Genomic DNA, 20,890 nt, shown 5'->3' with positions numbered 1-20,890 from the left:
ATGAACCACTGACAACTCCTAAATAGCCGGTTTGTAAATAATGCAATACTTCATTTAGAAATGATAAATTGATCATTAATAAAGTATGAAAATACAATTATTATAGATTAATATACACATTATAGATATGCTTTAAAATCAAGAACAAAGCATTTATAGCTGTATTTATAAACTGCTTATTAATGTCTATTAATGCTTTATAAATGACGAATTAACTGTTTACTAATGCTTAACTAATGATTAATAGCGTGCAGTTATTTTAAAGTGTTAACGAAAGGACTTAAGAGTTTTCTGTTAAAACGGTGTCGTGTTAGCGGCCCCTAAGTTAATAACTAATGATCGTTGCGACGGAAGTGAATCAATCAAACTAACTTTAGCTGGACAATAACTTCATTCTAGAGCTGCTATAAAGCCAAAACACTTTACTTTAATTTCCTATTATCAATGTAAATCTGCTTTGGAACAATCTACATTGTTAAAAGCTATATAAATGAAGATGACTTGACTTGACTTGACTTGACTTTAAATTAACACAGACAGCACATACAAATAAATGACACTATCAGCAAGCACAACTCACTCTTAGTGAAACCTCCCAGAGAGAGAACATCACCTTTCAGACTGGATCCATCTGTTGTAAGAGGACTGTGTCTGCTCAAACTAGGGCGAAACACTGCGAGAGCTCAGCTAATATATTTCAGTCTTTTTGAAGAGTGCCACTCCAATACATGACCTGTTTGCATGCAGAGTCTCTGTGATCCTCGCCATTTCTCTCTGTGTGTTGATATGAGAAGCTTTCCTATTTGTTCTTTTTTAGTCCAGGTTAAGTAACAAGATGCACAGAGGCTATTGTGTGTATGGTAGTATGAATGTGCCTGTGTGTCTCTAAATACAGAGTTATCCAAATGTTAAAACATCCCTCATAATCTGACTGTTGTCTTAGATTTATATGGCAAGTTGGCATTGTGTCAACTTTGCCAAAATGCACCATAATTGGTGCTAATTTGTTTTGCGTAACTTGGTGTTCTATGAAGTACCATGTAGGGGTGGAAAGTATGATCAAAGTATTACGTAATGTTATGAGGTATAAATCACATTGTCATGTTTTTACAAGAAGTTCAATGAAAAAAAGATTTATAGTTATATATAGTTATATAGTTATAGTATAGTTATATAGTTCGATTTTTCTACACTACCGTTCAAAAGTTTGTAGTCAGATTGTGAATTTGACATCTATGTAGCAGGTATTCAAAAAGTTATTCTAGATATTATAAACAGTTAAAACAATATTATAAAAGTTAAGTTACCGCAGTCCCAAATGAATCCTACAGAACAGACTAAACAGCAATTGAGGCACTTAAAACGCTGAAGTCTGCTTTAGAAATAGAGCTTTGGATGGTTCTGGCAGGCAGCTCGTGTCAATGAAGTGAGGTGGTTGGGCTCAGAGCAGGTAGTAATGCAAGCGGACGCCCACATATGAGAGAGAGAGAGAGAGAGAGAGAGAGAGAGAGAGAGATGTTGCTGCTTCTTCTGCTGGAGGCTTTCACTGCACCACATTCTCCCCAAACATGTCCTGCCAAACACATGACCTCTCCACACTGATTGAGACTGCATATGTGTCTGTTTGTATGTCAAAGAGCCACCGAGAGCATCATGTAAAAAAGAAAAAGTGAGTCAGAGAGCTGAGAGAGAGAGAAAAAAAGGGAATATATCGGCAGTGCCCGACAGGGACATATTTCACTGTGGAACAGAGAGAAAAATCATTAGAGGGCAAACCCACGACACCTGCCCCGTGACACTTCCTCCATCCATCACCGCAGGCCACAACTGGCCCTACATCACCTCTATCTCTCCATCTCTATCTGCTCATCTCTCTTAGCCACAAATCTGCACCCTCCATCCTATCCCTTCCTCTGTTTCATTTGCTCTGCTGTAATGTCATTACGGCCCACCTCAATTCAATTGGACGCAATTTAAATGGAAAGCTTTTTTAAAAAAAAGTGAAATTGCCATTGATAGCCATGCATTTTGCCATAAGTAAACTATGCTCGTCCCTAAGGCATGTAATCAAAGCTTGTGTTGCGCAAATGTATTTGTTGTCTATCTTCTCAACGTCTGTGTTTTCGGTTGTTCTGCTTCAGTCGAACTCTGTTGGCTCATGCATTATTTACCCGCAATTGAATTTTGATGAGCACAAACTCCCCGTCCACCTCACGCATTTGGTGCTGCAGCTGATGTACAGACAGATCAATGTATAGGAGATTGTGCTACTAGTCGATGTGTTGTTTGCGATGTAGTTTGAGCATATGTGTGCAGATTTATTTATTTTATGGCTTTTGCAGCTGCTTCTTGTCAAGAAGCATTTTTCACTATAGAGGAGACTAGGCTAGTTGTCACAAGGGCTGTACTGTATGTCAGTTAGCTACTATAAGGTTTGGAGTCAGATGTTCCATTGCACAAATGCTTGTTTACTCTAGCAATGGTTTTGTATGTTGCTTTCAATTATCTGTATCCAAATCAGAAGGCTGCATTTATTTGATCAAAAATACAGTAAAACAGTAATAGTGTGAAATATTATTATAATTTTGTATTTCTTTTTTAAAACAGTAATATATTTATGATGGCAAAGCTGAATTTTCAGCATTATGACTATATTAGGATTCTCTGATGAAAAGAAACTATTTGAAATATAAACTTTTTGTAACATTCTAAATCTCTATCCTGTATTTTTTTTTTAATCAATTTAATGCAATCCTTTCTGAATAAAAGTATACATATATTTTTTTTTATTAATGTATTAATGCATTTATTTTGGGCAAAACAACTTTTTTAATATATTATACAATAAAAATGCATTAACATTAATGCGTTAGATATCATGAACAAACAATGATATTTTTTTCAGCAATTATTAATCTAGGCTAGTGATAATTTATAAATATAGAATTGTTCATTGATAAGTAATGTGTATTAATAATACATTTATAGTTAAACAACTCAATGTAAAAATTCAAATTAATGTATGTATAAATGCTGTAAATGATACATAATGCATTAACTAACATTAATGAATTGAACCTTATTATAAAATGTCACCAATATGTTTGTCACCTTTTAGAATTTTGCTGTTTTAACAATCTATTTGTTTTACAATGTAAAATGCACTGGAAAATTTAAAAATAGCCTTTTATTTGCTATTTAATGTTGCTTAGTGTGACTCTGACTAGTGTTGGATGTGCTATGCACACTGTTGCATTGCAGTTTTCTCTGATTGTATTACTCTTTTTTTTGGTTTGTTTATTAAAGTACTGTTGCTAGATGATCCGCCATGTTGGCTTTATCTTCTTTGTGAACCTGAGAACGTTGCAGAGCTCTAAACCGCAAAAGGATTGTAAAATGGATTATGCAGCAGATACCATCCACCTTGAGCCCTCGGCAATGATGGCCGCCACCTCACAGCCTGAGCCCTCGACAAAGATGGCCGCCGCCTCACAGCCTGAGCCCTTGACAAAGTTGGCCGCCGCCTCACCGCCTGAGCCCTCGGCAAAGATGGCCGCCGCCTCACCGCCTGAGCCCTCGGCAAAGATGGCTGCCGCCTCGCCGCCTGAGTCCTCAGCCATGATGGCCGCCGACGCCACACTGCCTGAGCCCTTAGCCCAGTCTGATCAGGTGTATGAGATCAGTGGGAGATTTGGTGGAGCTGAATGAAGAAGTGGGTGGTCACCCCCGTCCTCTGAAATCGGAATTCAGTCTGGAGTGATAGGTTACCTGATGTCTTCCTGTGCCCAATTCCTTCCTCTGGTTCTGTCCGGCATCCAAGTTTCCTCATTTCCACTGGTTCTGCCTAGCCCAAAGTCTTCATCTCCACCGGTCCCACCCAGCTCCAAGTCTTCTTTGCCACTGGTTCTGCCTACCACCAAGTTTCCCTCCTCAATGATGGTCTCGCCCAGCCTCCCACTCCCTCTTCTTCCAAGTAAGCTGTCCAGTTTGTTAGTGTCGGCTCCACTGGTTTTGTCCAGCCCTTCGGCTCCTTCACCGACTCAGCCAAGCCATGCTGCAACGCCTCTGGCCTTCATTGTCCCCAGCTCTGCCTTGGTGTAATGGTCCCCTGGCTCTGCCTTGAGCCTGAATATGCACTGCAAAGTTTCGTTGCAGTTTTCTCTGATTGTATTACTCTCTTTTGGTTTGTTTATGAAAGTACAACTGTTAGTTAATCTGCTAAACTTCCTTCATCTTAGTGAACCTGAGAACAGTGCCAACATGCCCCACTTTTTGTGCATGATGCTATATCAAAAGGTCAACACTTATTTATTTTTTTACCAATAAGGTTTAATTGGTTCTTTATAGTCAAGACTTCAAAATATATCAGAAATTGATTTACCCTAAGAAACATTCACAGTAAAAGGTGTGATAACTAGACCCAATCTCCCCTATTGGGTTGTTTAATATGATTCTTTGTAGATGCATAAAATGGTCATAATGTTATATAATAGCTTCATCAGGTTAACATGTAGACTACTTTTTTGACTTTCCAGCATATGGTTTTATCCATAACCTTACAGAATATGAAACGGTTCTCCTATTGCTTTAAACTCATTTTGGAAGGGTTTACGTGTGTAGATGTGTGCATGAGTGTGTGTGCAGGTGTGTAATGCTTAAGGCTTTCTGCTAGAGAGTGAATGTGAAGGTAAGATATGGTAAAGTAGCTGTAATTCTGACCCCTCCAGTGACCCTCCCACAATCATTCTCTCTCTTTATTCTTCTCTCAGTCTTTAAAATCTCCTACCTTTCCTGTTCTTTTCATTCCCTTCCTCTGAAAGGATTTAGAGAGTTGCTCCTTTAAATATCCAGCCCTCCTAAACGCTTGGTCTCTGGACTCTGTGTCAGGTGATGCCTCAACCTGCTCAGAGACACCTGACCATCACTCTTTTCTTGTCTTACATGTAATCAACCATTCATAAAAGATCCATCTTTAGTAGTGCCAGGTTAGAGAGATGGGTTCAAGAGAGGATACTGGGAGTGGAACAGAGGAGATAAATAATGGAGGAAGAATGAGAATTTAGGGAGGTAATTTTAAGCTGCCTCATCCCGTGTTGTCCTCAGGGGGAATGCCCGGGTCTGACAGAATTGGGCTGCGGAAGAAGAATGGGCCAGATTTTAATAAAGGGGCAGGAACAGGGCAATGTTTGAATAACTAAGATTGTCATTGAAAATATATTTAAGACCAGATATGTTCAGTAATGCTTTAGCTCTGTTCCAAAACCTAGTGAACTGCCTAGATAGACAGCACTGGACAATATGAATGCAGTTAAAAATGATAGGAGGTATAATTATGCCTTCTAATATGCCTTATTTTGCCATACTGTATAATGAGGCAGTATTGCAAGTCTCCTTCACAGAGAAGGCAGTCCCATAATCCAAGTGAGCTCTTTTTACAAGTCGGAATCTTGTAATTACAGTAAATCATAGCTTTATTTAATTAGCTTAGCTACATGCTAACACTAAACTAATAAAATGAATCAGTCCCATCTTCCACATACTTCACATGAAAAAGCATTATTGTTATGACTTAAAGGGGAACTTGACAACTATTTAAACTTAAGAAAACCGTTTAGAAATCATTTGGATAGTAAAATAACATGTTCTGGTGAAAATGGTGACTTTCCCCGCTCCCTCTAATGTTCCCAGGCGGAAAAACAACCTACTTCCCGGTAAGTTGGAAACAGGAAGTCTCGTGAGAAGTGAGAACGAGCGAGAAACACAAACTGCTTTACGGCAATTCGACATAAACACACATGCCCCTCAATACTGGTTAGCCATGCTGGCTAGCTATAAGAACAAGCAAAGATGGATCATAAAGTTGGCCGGCTCTGATAATAACAAATGCACATGAACAGCGGTAGAAAGGGGGAGGAGGGTGCTGCAAGTGAGTTTTTTTACAACAGTGTTGTGAAAGATACGCCCCATAGCTGTAGGGGGGGCTCGTTGAGAAAACATGCGACAACAAAAATGAAAATCAGCGAAGAAATGGCTAGAGTTGCCAAGTTCCCCTTTAAGGAATTGCTTTAATTGTTTAGTGACCCTATTTGGTCGCTTATGAGGTTTAATTTCCTTTAGGGTGCTGTGCTAGAGGGCTGTATATTTGGTTTGTGCTTGCATTCAGTATATATAGGTATGTGTCAGTTAGTTGTACATGCCATAATAGATAAGTTAAGCACAGTTTTGTATATTGTAGAATTGTTACAACTGTATAAAACACTGTTTATCCAGTTGTGTAGAGAGAAGAGAAAGGAATTTGAGTGAAAGAAAGATAGAGGGTGAGTCAGGGTCACCTTCTGTGCAGAGGACACCAGGCCCAACAGATTCATCAGCAGATTTTCACCTGCTCTTTCACTTTCACTCTAGCTCTCTTTCTTTCTATCTTTCTCTCTGTCTTGCTAAAATGCTGTTTTATTTCATGCATATAGTGCTCTGTATTCTAAAGCTAGTGAACTGCCTATTTGATTTCATAGGTGTATTCCCAACATGCTTCAAGGTCACAAATTCATGATTTCTCTCAAGGTTCCTCATTTTGATAAATAATTGGAAGCAACATTGTATCCTTCATGGATAAGGTAATCCCAGATTACATTGAGCGTAATAATAATAATAATAATAATCATAAACAACATTTACAGAAAAAAATATTGAAAGGAAATTGCCAATATTGTCCAGTAATTGCCAATAATATTTCATCCAATATTGTATATATTATTAATATTCTTTGCTGTTATTAGAGTATTTAGTGAGATTAACATGCTAACATGTCTGTCATGCAGAACACACTCTTAAAAATAAGGTTCTATGACATCGCTATGAAAACCTCTTTTGGAACCTAAAAGTAAATTTTTACTCAGCTTTGGGAAATGTTTTTACCATTTTTTGGATTTATAGGCCATGAACTGAACAAACCAACTCTGATATGATTTGCAACAATGCACCCTTTGATTGAAAGCAAAAAGCAATGGGGACTATTGAGTTAAGTTGCTGGCTTGAAATCAGAGCACTGTTTCTTGATAAAGGTTCTGTTAGTATGTTGTCCGTGTAGACCAGTGCTAAAAAAAATCCAAAGGCGTTTGTTTCAGCAGCTCTTCTCCTGTGCTGTACTATGAAACCACAATCAATAGCAATCTAAAGTGTTTTGTTTCCTTGGTGTGGTGTATCTTTTTGTGAATCATATGTGTGTATGGTTTTACTTAAATTTTCACTAAAAGTGAGCTAAGTGACAGCCTTCCTATGGAAAACAAAGAAAGAGATTAAAGTGCCCCTATTATGATATTACCTTTCATGTAGTGTGTAATATAGCTGTTTATGAATGTAAAAGGTCTGCAAAGTTTCAAAGATTAAAGGGCATAACAAATGGTGTCTTGCCTTCTGCTCGGACCTATGTAGGTTTGTAACAAATCTGCGCAATGAAGCCTATGGTCTCCATTGGCTGCCCGCGAACAACGACCAGCTGCTACACTATAGTTGCAGTTGAAACATGGAAGAGTGTCGAGAAGACTGTGTTTTCTGTGTTGTGAAAGCAAACCACTTTTCATTCACTTCCAAAGGATGAGGACTTGAGGTGCTTGAATTGATATGGTAAAACCGATGCCTTTACTGTTCGTATCACTGTGTTCGTGCTGAGGAAGCTAAGATATGGTAATGGCCGTTTAATTTCCAACATGCACTGTAAGCGGTAGACCAATTACAGCAGACTAGGCCGTATGACCAATCAGAGCAGGGTAGGCTCTCGGAAAGGAGGGGTTTAGAGAGACCGAGTGTTTTTTGTTTTTTTTTGGATACATGTAAACCTATTGTAGGAGACCTTCCAACAAAATGAAGAACATTTAAAACAGCATAATAGGGACATTTTAATAAATATATTCTTAGTTGTCATTGTTTTAAAAATGCCAAAAGAGTCTGTAGTAAAGGTTATCAGCTTTTTTATAAAAACAATAGAAGTCTGTGCTATGTCCTCATTTAGATGCTAAATAAACGTGTGTATGTGTGTGTTCTGTAGTGCATGACCTCGTATGAGTAATCAACATATTAATCAGTCTCTTCTGAGGCAGTGGTGCCTGTTATTAAAACAGCAGAGGACTGCCAATGACAGAAATGTGTGCACTTATGGATGTAAATATGTTGCGTTTTGTATCATTATGCTTAAATATGTCTATATAAATATGCACATTTGTTCTGTGTGTATTTGTGTCAACCTTTGACCAACAGGTGTGTGTGTGTGTGTGTGTGTGTGTGTGTGTGTGTGTGTGTGTGTGTGTGTGTGTGTGTGTGTGTGTGTGTGTGTGTGTGTGTGTTGACAGTGGTTGAGTGGGAGTGCAGGGCCGCCTGAGGGGATCAGTCTGTTCTCCGGATGAGGACTGACAGTCAGAGAAAATGAAGAGAGGCAGGCCATTCACCTAGACATTACCCTCAGCTGCCCAGGGCTATGAGTGAGTGGGAAGTGAGGGTGTGTGTATGGATTGTTGCAAGTGCCAGGTTTATTGTTTATTGTTTGTTGAGGTCCCCATTAGCTGTTGCCTAGCGACCACTATTCGGCTGCCCCGTGCATCTGCATGATGAGGACTGTCTTTGGGGATCTCTCAATGCATCTGCGTGTGGGTGTGTGTGTGTGTGTGTGTGTGTGTGTGTGTGTTTGGCATGTGGCTGAATAATACAGTGATGTGTGCTAAATTCTGGAAGTTAGTTGCAACAGCAAGAGAGTGACATGTTTACTGGCACAAGGGCGGGCCAATCTGTCACTCACATGAGATCACAGCCAGAGCAAACCACAATGATCCAATGATCAACCAATTCCCAATGGACAAAATCAAGTCACGCCCTAATTTTTTTTTTCTTCTTCAAGTTTTTTTCTTGTTTTACTCAGATATACGTCACAATAGGGAAGAAAAGACTATTACAACTATCACAAGGGACGGATTTACTGCAATTCCCGAAAAATATTTTTGAAATTCACAATAAAGCTGCCAGCATTTTGAGTTTTTCTATATGATGTTGCAGCAATCAGGTGATACAAGCCATAGCTCTCGGAAATATAAGAGTTTAGAAGTTGTAATTATGAGTTCTACAAGGAAGTGAGCTCTTTTTAAAAGAAAAAAAGCGCAGACGGGAGTGGAAAGTTCCACGCGTGATCTACTGATGATGCGTAAATTAAAGGACACGAACGCAGACGGATCATTTCCATGATGACCAACGCAATCTACCAAGTGCAGCGCAAATTAGCGTCTGGTTAAAGACATGCTTTTGTTTTGGGCTGGTAATAAATAGCACAAAAACCAGTAAATTGACGAGCGCAAACCTTAGTAAATCACTTGGCGTGATTCATTTAAATACAATACAATTTGCATCTGAAAGGGAAACAAATGCATATGCAATAAGGCCAGCGACTTTTCAGCGTTTATTCTTCACTGCTTGTCTGTAGTAAATCCTGACAGTAGATTTTAATGCCAAAGGAGGGTTAGTTAGCGAGCTAAATGTAACTGTCATTGTGTTTTTGTTCATTATTATTTAATTATTTATTAATTTAGTACTTTCTTTCTTTTTTTTGCTATTTGTTTTGTAATGTAGTTTATATTTTAAACCATTTTTTGCATGTGGTGTATAGCGTACTGTATATTCATAGCAGTGGGGATTTCTTTAAGACTGCAAGGGAAGCTCGGCTTCAGTGCTTCGAAACTAGACGGTCATTGGATAAATGCTGCGATTATGTCCCGCCCACGGATGCTCAGCGTCTCTGGAGTGAATGAGGAGTGGGCTGGCCTGGACTCCGGGCTTCTGCGTGATGATTGGAGGGTCTGTCGAAAGGCTGCATCTCCTTTTGATTTGACAGCGATTTCATACAGTAAAAAGTCGCTGATGCTGAAGCTATTTGAGCTCAGTCCCATCGCAGATTTTGCAAGTGGAGTCGAAAGACAAACTTCTGCAACCTATTTCTTGGTATTTGCTAGTCGAAATTGCTAGCCAATTTTCATAATACATTTCACACAATTATACATTTATATCTTTATTATTATATTATTACTTATTATATATTTTTATATTATTAGTAGTAATAATCAAAAAATAATTATTAAAATAATTTAAAAAATATTATCAGTAGTAGTAGTATTATACTTTATTATATTATTATTTATACCTTTATTATACTATTACATTTATGCAATTATACCTAACTCTGCTGGCCATTGAGAGGACACTGGTCAAGTCTCTGGAAAATATGCCTAGATGGTATGACAGGGTCACAGAACATTTTCTTGAAAAGGAACATAGAGCAGAATTTACGTATAAATAAATGGACAATTTTTATGATGTAGGCCGAAAATGAGCTTCCCCTCTTTGAAAGACCAGCAGTGATTCATAGCAACTTTTATGTAGTCTTTACACTCTATTTGTTTGGTAAGATCTGAAATGACGTTTTTTTTTATTTATTTTTTTTATTAATGTTGACTTTTTTGATGAATTGATTCATTAAGAAAAAATATTACAGTTATAATCTGATTTGTACATTAAACTGGGATATACGAGAGTATTTTAACAGAATGAAGGACACAGTGGCTTTTACTTTCACATCAACAATTTGTTCATGCTGTTTCATTAGGGATGGACCAATATGGAATTTATAGTCTGATAAAAAAATAAATAAAAAAAAAACTGTAATTTTAATTAACAAGCATACAAACAAGCATACATTAAAGCTTAGAATCTGGACTTAACAATGCTCCTAACTACTGGCTCATGAATTTGTTAACTAATTAGAAGTGTTCAGTTTCATAATTTATGAAATATGAATGTAGTTGGTGAAAAAATACAGATTGGTGTCATGTAGTGTTAGAAACATATCAACTCGTAGAGTACAACACTCATATTTGTTTTACATTTAAATTATGATGAATTTATAAAATGTATATATTTATAAAACCATTAGACGCACATCTAGGGCATTCACGCAGGATGTGTTCTTGCATTCAAACAGCAACTTTAGAGTCACACTTTAGTTTGGAGAACACATATTCACTACTATCTATGACTTTTACCTCAATAAACTCCTAATTTTCTGCTTATTTATAGTTAGGAATGTAGTTGTTGTAGTAGTTAAGTTTACGTAGAATTAAGGCATGTAGAAAATGGTCATACAGAATAAAGCATTAATATGTGCTTTATAAGTACTTATAAACCAATATCCTAGTAATATGCTAATAAACAGCCAATATCCCAGTAATATGCATGCTAATAAGCAACTAATTCATAGTGAAAATTGGACCCTCAACTAAAATGTTACCCACTTTAAATTACTCTTCCTTCATTAATCAATAACTAGGAACAAATGTGTAACGCAATATTAACTCTTTCCCCGCCAGCGTTTTTATTTTTATTTTTATTTTTTTAGTTACCAGCCTCCGACAGCATTTTTCATCATTTTCACAAAAATGTCATGGCCCCCAAAATATTTTGTTGTATGAATATCATATGCAATATATCAAAAGAAAGAACAGACCCTTTGCTTTAAAAAACAAACAAAAACATTTTATTCTAGCCTCATGCATTCCTCAGTTTAATAAAAAAAAACAAAAAACATTTTGAGCAAAAAAAAAAAAAAAAAAAAAACGGAGAAAATCGTGTTTTTGTCAAAGACTACATCCAGATCGGATTCAGAACGATGACCAAAACATAGATGGAGTAGATCAAGTCCATCAACTCCCCTAATGCTTGTGCACAGTTCTGTAGTTCATCCTGGGTCGACATCTCATTCAGTAACATTAGGCAGTTTTGATTTATATGCTGTTTAATGTTTGATGATCATGTCATTTTACATATGCATATGCTTACATATGATATCGTTTGTTTCTGCTTCTTCTTCACATGTGTTTTGATCAGAAGATTCAGTACTCTTTCAGAAGATGAGTATTAGTGCCCCCTACCGTATAACAGTGAAAAACAGGGAAGATTTGTCTCATAAATGAGGGAAAATTCCTTCAATGGCGGGGAAAGAGTTAACGTTCTAGTAACTGCTATTAACTAACAAGAAACTCTGATTAATGGATTAGTAAGTAAAAGAGCTCAGTTGAATGTGGCAGTTCACTATTAGCTAATCAGTAAATACATTTTTTTTCAACGAAGAGCTACTATATACAGGCTCATAATTAATGTGAATAATGCAAAATGTATAATTAATTTTAAAGTGCAGATCATGATAAGCCACTAATAATAACTCAAGTATTACAAAATCCTACAGAAGGAATTACTAACTATTTAGAACAGTATTCTAAAGTGAACAGCATGATAACTCCATAATAATGACTTAAGTCATTGTAAGCTTTTGAGGTTTTTGTAAGGTTTTCGATAGTAATTCGGATTTGGTAACACTTGAGTCACTATTAGTGGGTTACCATGATCTTCATTTTAGAATTCTGATCCAAATAATTAGCAATTCTGTTAGAAGGGTGTATTAACACTTAGGTCATTAGTATCCAAAACCTTACCATCGGAATTAAATAGAGCTTAAGCAGTCTTTTAATACCGGATTCATACAAATGCAGCATTCATGGTGCAAGACACTGAAAAAGCTGCAAGATTCAGTGGAGTGGTCTTCATTTTAAGCTGTGTAAAATGTAGATGCGTTTTACAACATCAGTTTTTCTTTATTCCTTCCATCCAGGCAAATATGGAAGAGAGAGAGAGAGAGAGAGAGAGAGAGAGAGAGAGAGGAAGTGTGGCGTTGCTATAGTAACAGACCCCTGGCATATGGCATAGTTTCTGTCCATTGTCCTCATCTCCTCCACTCTTTCTTTGAGGATCCTCTCATTGTCACCATTATGTGTGTAAGTGAGTGTGTGAGCGTTTGTGGGGTTGTGTGATCGTGTAACCCTCAAAGCTGCTCCTCCTGATGGGCCTCCCTCGGTGATGCAGCGCTTTGCTTCTCCTGCATGTGTATGAGTGTGGGATGTGCACATGTTTGTATGCTCAGCATATGTCTGATCAGCCGTCTGATTGGCTGCCAGATTCAGAGGAGAGAGGAAGCGTTGCATCATAAGACCAACAAAGAAGGACAAAAAGTGGCGAAGCATCATAGATGTTTTTGATGAGTATTTTGAGTACGATGCAATAAAAATTAATTTAGAGCGACTATACATTTTTAACATTTATGACAGTTTTCATAAATCAGTTCATGGTGAAGATATCGGTATTTCAATATGTTTATTAGAAAAACGTATTACATTCAAATTCTGGATGATAACAATAATCTGATAATTATTTTTACATTCTGGCCTATAAATAATAAATATGGAAGCTTGTTGCCATCACGGAAAAAAAAAGGTAATCGCAAACTTTTTATCTCACAATTATGAATTTCTTTTTCTTGCAATTCCAAGTTTATATCTCACAATTCAAATAAAGTAATAATTGTGAGATATAAATAATGTTGAATGAATGAATTCTAATTTTATATCTCACAACTCTGACTTTATTTGAATTGTGAGATATAAACTTGATTCTAACTTGATTTTTTGCAATTCCGGATTTATAACTCGCAATTATGACTTTTTTATCAGAATTGTGAGAGATAAATGCATAATTGCGAGTTATAAAAGATAGAAACACAATTGCGAGAAAAAAAATCAGAATTGTGAGCCGAAACAAGCTTCCAAAGATAAAAAAACTATTTTGTCTAAAAATAAATAAAATCACTAAAAACTAAAATCAGAAGTTTTAAATGCTACAGGTGCATTTAGTGATCAAAAACATTATAATGTACAGTATGAAAATAGAAATCATTTTGCAGTCTTATTAAATTATTTGTGTTTTAAAGATTATGTGAGTGTTGAAGAAAACCTGTTGCACTAGTTTTGATGGCAAACGCTGCTGGTCCTTGTGTGACTTGAATTATTCATTTTAAGACTTTCATCTTTTGATTGGCTCTTTTGTGACTTGTGTGTTGCTGCAAAACAAACAAACAAACCAGCAAACGCACAAACGCATCATTGGTTAATATGCTCAGATCTTTTATAGAATAGAAATGTAGAAGTTTTTACTAACAGATGAAAAGTGTTTTTTTTTTCCCCCACTGTAATGGTTGATTTTGTGCTGCTGAAAGCTGAATATCAGAATGTTAATGCTATGAAGGGGTTGAGGGTCAGTACCTTGATCCTACAGTACTTCCATCATAGTAGTTTGCATGATTCATTCTTGCTTAAAAAAGAAAATGAGGTGTCCTTTTTATATAAAAATTGATTTATCAGCAGTGTTGAGTGGAGGGAGGTTGGTAGAATGACCAAACTCTTATATCATATTCTGAGTAATTATATATAGTTTTCCAGTGATTTATGGTTATTTAATTGCTGAAAATTCAACAGAAAATGGTTTCAGACAGATAAAAGATACTTAATTTCATTTGATCATTTTTTTCTTATTATTTTGGACATGATGGATGCAAATCCGAAGATCAGATTATTCATTAAAGTCCGCGTGAACCGGAAGTTGCAAACGACTTTTCTCCAGTGTTGTAACGTATTTCCCAGTGAAACGGAATATTGAACAGAGGGCAGGGTTTTACTCTAGAGGTTAAGCGTTTCCCAACCCAAGCCGTCAAACCTACATCATCAGCCATTCCAGACCGGAAGTAACTTTTCAGACTTTGATTAAAGATTATGACGGCAAACAATTTTTTTCTGTGTATTAACTTGCACGGATTAATTTTTCACCACAAGACTAGTAATATGCGCTAACAAAGTAAATAGGGTCCATTTTGATTTCAGTTGGACTTTAACGAATGGGAAATCTGGCATCAGTGCAAAAACAGCTGCTTCACATTATAACACTGGAGTTTAAGTTTCGTTAAGTTCTTCCTCATCTTGACGTATCTGGGACACCTGCTGCTCTGGACTACACCATGTTTATAACATTCAAAAGTAAGTTCATAACTTTGAGATAACCTTGCCAGAATGTTATCCAAAGTTCTGAAAACATTCCCTGTTACCTGGGAGGATGGTGTTAAAAACAGATTTATGAGCCATGTCATGTCACTGGTGCCCTTGCAGAAAGTGATTTTTTTTTGATGGCTGCTCTGCATGAATCGATGAGACGTCCCTTTGGAGTTCTTCCCGTCCCTCTGTGAGGACTGCATGAAGTCCTGGAATCCCTACTGTAGTCTCAAGACGGGACAGCGAGGCTGTGGAGAAGGGAAAGAATGGGGTAAGAACAGGGATGGACATGTGTTGCAGGTGCAGGGATGGATTGTGACCTTGGTGACAATAACTAATAGTTAATAATAACTAATAATTAATAGCCTTAGCCGAATAGAATTGATCGACAATGAATTTCATGATCCATCCATACTGGCATAAAGTTGGCTTGACATTTTGATATTTGCAAGTTTAGGGACCGTCTCATACGACATTGGTATACAGGTTTCTAACTTAAATAGCATTTGAAGAGAATGACTTACAGTCATAAAACCAACTGTAATGTGTTAATGTAGGTGTCAGGCATGATGCACACCTTTTAGATTTTTTATATTAAAATAAATATGAGCTCAGGCGGTAGTCAAAAAATGGCAATAATTACACATGATTTGACAGTTTACTTGATAAATATCAAAACTCTAAAAGGTGTGCAACATGCCTGACACCTACATAAACACTTTACAATTGGTTTTATGACTGTAAGTCATTCTCTTCAAATGCTATTGAAGTTAGAAACTTGTATTCCAATGTCGTGTGTAACTTTAGAGACGGTCCCTAAACTTGCAAATATCAAACGTTCAATGTCAAGCCAACTTTATGCCAGTATTTCACTGGGAAACGCTTAGCATTAAACTTTGCGCATTACTTTCATATTCTGAGTCCATCTGCTTGCCTGTAGCCTATATAGTATAGCCTACATTCCCAATAAGATGAGAGTTTGGTCTTTTATATCACTGTATTAGTCCATTAAGGGGAATCCCGAGGGAACCCCCAGTGCAGCACAGCAGGAAACTAAACAATGAGAGATTAGTCTACTACCTCAGATGTAACGTTTGATCTGTACGTCAGCATCGGGGAATAATGTTAAAATCCAGCTAGAATCTAGAGAAAGCTGCTTAGAAGTACAAAAGTAACGTGAAGACTTACATGTAAATGTAAATGTAAATGACGTAAATGTAAACACAGCTTTTGTGTCTTTATCAGCTTTTCCATATATAGCTACTGGCCCTGATAATCATCTTACCGCTTGCTCCATTTCTGTAAATCAGTTTTTCTGAATGAATGACTCTCTCACCCGTTGCTCTAGTCTTTGTTAACAGCCGATGTGAAATGTTGATTTTTCTGTCGAGTTTGAACCACTGAATTTGTGGAAGCAAATTTGTAAAGCGAAATAAAATGGACTGAAAATTGTCTGTCGAATATTGTAGGTTGTATTTTTAAACAGAAGGAACATTTTGGAAGTGTACAACAGAAAATGGAACTTTTAATGACTTCTGCACAATGACTTCTGTCTCAAAATTATTCAACCCCCTGAATAGAATCCCTCACAACAGCACACATCTGCAAAATAAAGTGTTCTCTCAAGCACACCTGATGCAGCTAATCAAGGGCTGCATTAGTTGCACCAGGTTGGCTTGAGCTAGAACACATGAAATATCTGAACTGGCTAGGTTTGTTAAGTGCATTAAAGATAGAAACTTGTTAAGATCTTGTTAAGATATTAAAGATATATCAGTAAAAACATTTAGAATGTAAAAAAAAAAAAATCTGTTTTAATTAAATGCTGTTCTTTTGAACTTTTAATTTATCAAATAATCCTAACAAAATGTATCATGGTTTCCACAAAAGTATGAAGCAGCACAACTGTTTTCAACATTGATAATTAGAAATGTTTCCCGACCATGAAATCAGCATATTAGAATGATTTCTGAAGGATCGTGCGACACTGAAGACTGGAGTAATGATGCTGGAAATTCAGCTTTGCCATCACAAGAATAAATTGCTATTTCACTGTATTACTGTATTACTGTACTTGTGACCAAATACATGCAACCTTGGTAAGCACAAGAGAATTCTTTAAAACAAAAACATAAAAAATAAAAAAAACCTTTTTTTTAATCACATTCGCCTTATTATTTGATGTTTGCCAAGAGCATTGGGCTAAAATATCACATCAATTCTGCAGAGATGCTGCATTATTATCATTATTATCTGTATTTTGCCAATTAATATAGCAGCTCAAAAATAAGTAATGTGTCAGTATTTGAAAATGTTCTGTTATTAGCATAAACCATGCTTATTATTTTTGTAGAATCTATACATTTAGTAAATATGAACTGGTTCAGCAATGGAGAAAGCAGAAGATGCAACAGTCTAATTGTTGCTCTGGCGACGGTGGGCAGGCACGTGCTTCAGGTGGCGTGGCGCTTTCTCCTCTCGGAACAAATTGCACTGTGCTGACAGTTCTGGTTCACGGTGGCTCTCTGGTGGGAAGGCAGACACAGATTGTAACCATGACAAGGCACCTGTGCAAGAACCTGGACTTCATCCGGTTTCAGAGGACGAAGCTTTGTTTTTCTAACTTGCGCTTTATAGTTTATTGCTTCCTGCTGTAATATCTGTAGGGTTTTCTAAACGGTGAAACTAAATTATGCTCTGCTCTGTTTGATGTACTAACCTGATTACTGCGTCTACTTTAAGACAGATCATTAAAGCTAACTGTGGCGTTGATTCCGGATCCCCACAGGGCAGTTGTGCCATCGTGTAAAGCTTCAAAGGCCAGAGAAACGCATACAAGAAAGTCACATCTGAGAAATAGTAGAAATCTGTTGAATTCATTAGATACATGGAGAAAAAAGACTAGGTGTGAAAAAGAGAAACAGGCCATATATGGAATAATAACAAGCTATTCTTATCATTTATACAGAACTATGCATACTGTGCACAGTATGCATGAAATACAGTATATGTATGGTGGACTATACTTTCCAGTGTGTGTGAACACATTATCCTACAATGCATCGCTCTTGAATTGACCTTCCATTTCCAGTGCGTTGTCTGAACAGGAAGTAATTAGTAATTATGTTTTTTAAAAGGTGAAGTATGTAATTTCTGCACCACAAGCATCCGGACTAATATATATATATATATATATATATATATATATATATATATATATATATATATATATATATATATATATATACTGTGCTAAATATACTATTTCACTTACTATTTTATTATGCATTATACAGTATACTGTGCATAATTCCATAAGAAGTAAGCTAGCATTCCATTTTAAGCTTAGCCATATTCCTCCCTTATAAACTGAATATGTTTTCTGTCTTTTCATTTTCTTATTTTCCCCTGGGAGTGGAAGAGTGGCAGGTGGGACAGGAAATGTTTTCTGGGCAATCACCAGCTCAGGACAGATGGTGGTGGTGATTCATTCGGCAGATTTCTGAAGACACATTGGAGTAGCGCACGGCTTGATATTCTATCATTTCATGCAATGTGATGTGATTTATGTGAAGCGATTACGGTCTATGGCAGACTAAACTGGTTAAGAACATCTGCAACTTTAGCATTGTGAAGTGCAGTTCTGCTGAAAGTCAGGTCATGTAGATGTATGGGTTTTTGACGAAGTGTGGTCTGCAGCAGCATATTTTTCAAGGAGAATGATGTCTTAAGAGATGCGCAGAACCCTCCACCTCCCAAACCCCACCCTCCACTGCATGCATGCACACGCTCAGAAGAAAGCTGAACGAAACATGTAACCTTTGACTGGGGATTCTGCAGTAAACCATGTGCGCTATCTGATTTGTAAGTGTTGAAGCTTTTATGCCCGAAAAGAATGAACAGTTCACACATGCCGTCCTTCAGAACGGCTGAGGATGTGCACGTAACTCACGTGTTGCATGCGTAGGTGATTCTACAGCTTATTTAGTGGGACTTAAACCCAAGTCTTTCATCTCGGCCCCCCTAGAAATCAGCGATTAACTCTCAGCGATTAGCTGCCAGCACACAAATCTTTTTGATGGCCTCAGCCCTCTTAAGTCTGTGATGATGTAATCTCTTTTTACTTTTGCTGAAAACAGTGACTTCTGTCATTTTCAGTTATTTCACTTAGAATTCTCCCCTTATCAGTCAAAAAAGTTCTTACATTAAGTAGTATTGCACAAGTAAAATCTATTATTGTCATTAACCCTTTCGCACGTACGATCACACTGGTGTCACACTGGTACGATCAGTCTAGGCTGGTCCCTGGAGCGTACGATCACAGCGGTGTGATTAGAACGGTCAGTGCATCACGTGATCAACTGCTAAATTCAAATGTGCTTTCGCACATTGGCTGGTGCTGAGACAGAGACAGATGCACTCAGAATATTTTAAACTTACGTGTGGAAGGGTTAAGTATGTTTTGTGGCCAAAAAAAAGATGTACAAAGACAATTAATTTATAATATATTGTAATATTCAATTAAAAAATAAGAATTGTCAATATTGATTTCATGGCGACTTTAAAAAGAATGAGGGCTGGGCGATATGATGGGATAAAACATATGACAGTAAAAATGTGTCAACGAGCAGAGATTCTGTGTCAACATTTTTACACAATGCAATATTTTTTATACAATGTACTCTGCAAATTGTTGATTATAACAAGAGCTATTAAGATTTTATGTTTGTCAAAGAGTTACTCTGGCTTGTTTATGGTTTCTAAAAAAAACATTGCAACAGGTGTGTATTAACTCCCTTTGTTTGGCCTTAAAATGTATTGGGCGTTACATTTCTGACACACACTTGAGATTTTTGGCCAATCACAATGCACTGGGTCAGCTGGCCACACATAGCACTCATGATTTTTGACTCATGTCTAATCACACAATGTATTTTTTTGGACATAAACCTACAAATCTGGCATCAAAGTAAATAGCATATTCACATTATATTCTTAAAGAGGCCATATGATGCTATTTTAAAAGGTAATTATTTTGTTAATTGTCACAAAACGCATTTTTTTCCACATTTTTTTCACACTGTACATTATTGTGGCACCTCTATTCCCAGTCTGTCTGAAACTAATTTCTACAAAGCCCCTCATGAGTCGCGTTTTCATTGGTCAGTCGTTGAAGCCTATTTCTGATTGGTTGTTGCCGTTTTGACAGCATTTATGCCAAGAGCAAAGAGAAAGAAATCGAAGAGAAGAGTACTTAGGCGCGCGCGAACGCACGGGACACAGTCTAAGCACATACACGCTTACTTTAAGCGTAGAGGAGAGATTCGCGATTGCACTGAACACGAGTGCAGGCATATTCTCTGAGTGAGCCCAGAGAAAATTCTTACAAGAGCAGCGTGTATCTGAGAGCGCGCAAGCAGAGAGATTCGCGCCTGCGCATTATATTAATGTACTTTCGCGCTACAATAATGCGCTCTCGACATTTGACAGGAAAATAACGCCATAGAAGCTGAACAGTGCGATTGTTTGTAATAACATTTTAGAGGGTGGATCGACATCTACAATTTTTTTTGTATTGTCTTTTGTCCTGCACCTGGGCCTAATTTGGGTTTTGGACATATTTACGAATAGTGGGGCTCTTGAGTCTAAAGTAATCCTGATTTGTGGCCTCTGACTTTCCCAAAGTTGACAGCGGCGATCAACGGCATACAAGTAGGTGAGGGTGAGAAACATCCGTCATTGGGAAGAGTTGCTTTTGGAGAAGAGAGTTCTGAAACTGTCCATCAGAAAATGCTGATTTTCCAAATAACTTAGAAAGGATTTTTTTTTTTTTTTTTTGACAGCAGCCTTCATACTTAAACCGCCCGCAGCTACAACAACTCTTTAATTTCTCATTATTAAGTCCTCAACAGTGCAGAGCTAACAGCAGC

At 37.1% G+C, this 20,890-nt stretch overlaps 1 protein-coding gene across 1 annotated transcript in view; it reads left to right on the top strand.

The window, feature by feature from the left end:
- The window catches only part of nalf1b (NALCN channel auxiliary factor 1b), a 144,524-nt gene that overhangs the window by 30,722 nt on the left and 92,912 nt on the right, over positions 1–20,890 (top strand). The gene's annotated exons all lie outside the window — the stretch shown is intronic.

The sequence above is a fragment of the Abramis brama genome (genome assembly GCF_963993115.1).
Source record: "Abramis brama genome assembly, chromosome: 8".
Classification (NCBI taxonomy): domain Eukaryota; kingdom Metazoa; phylum Chordata; class Actinopteri; order Cypriniformes; family Leuciscidae; genus Abramis; species Abramis brama.
The sequence above is the reverse complement of the archived record's forward strand: the minus strand, read 5'-3'. Positions and strand labels throughout refer to the sequence as shown.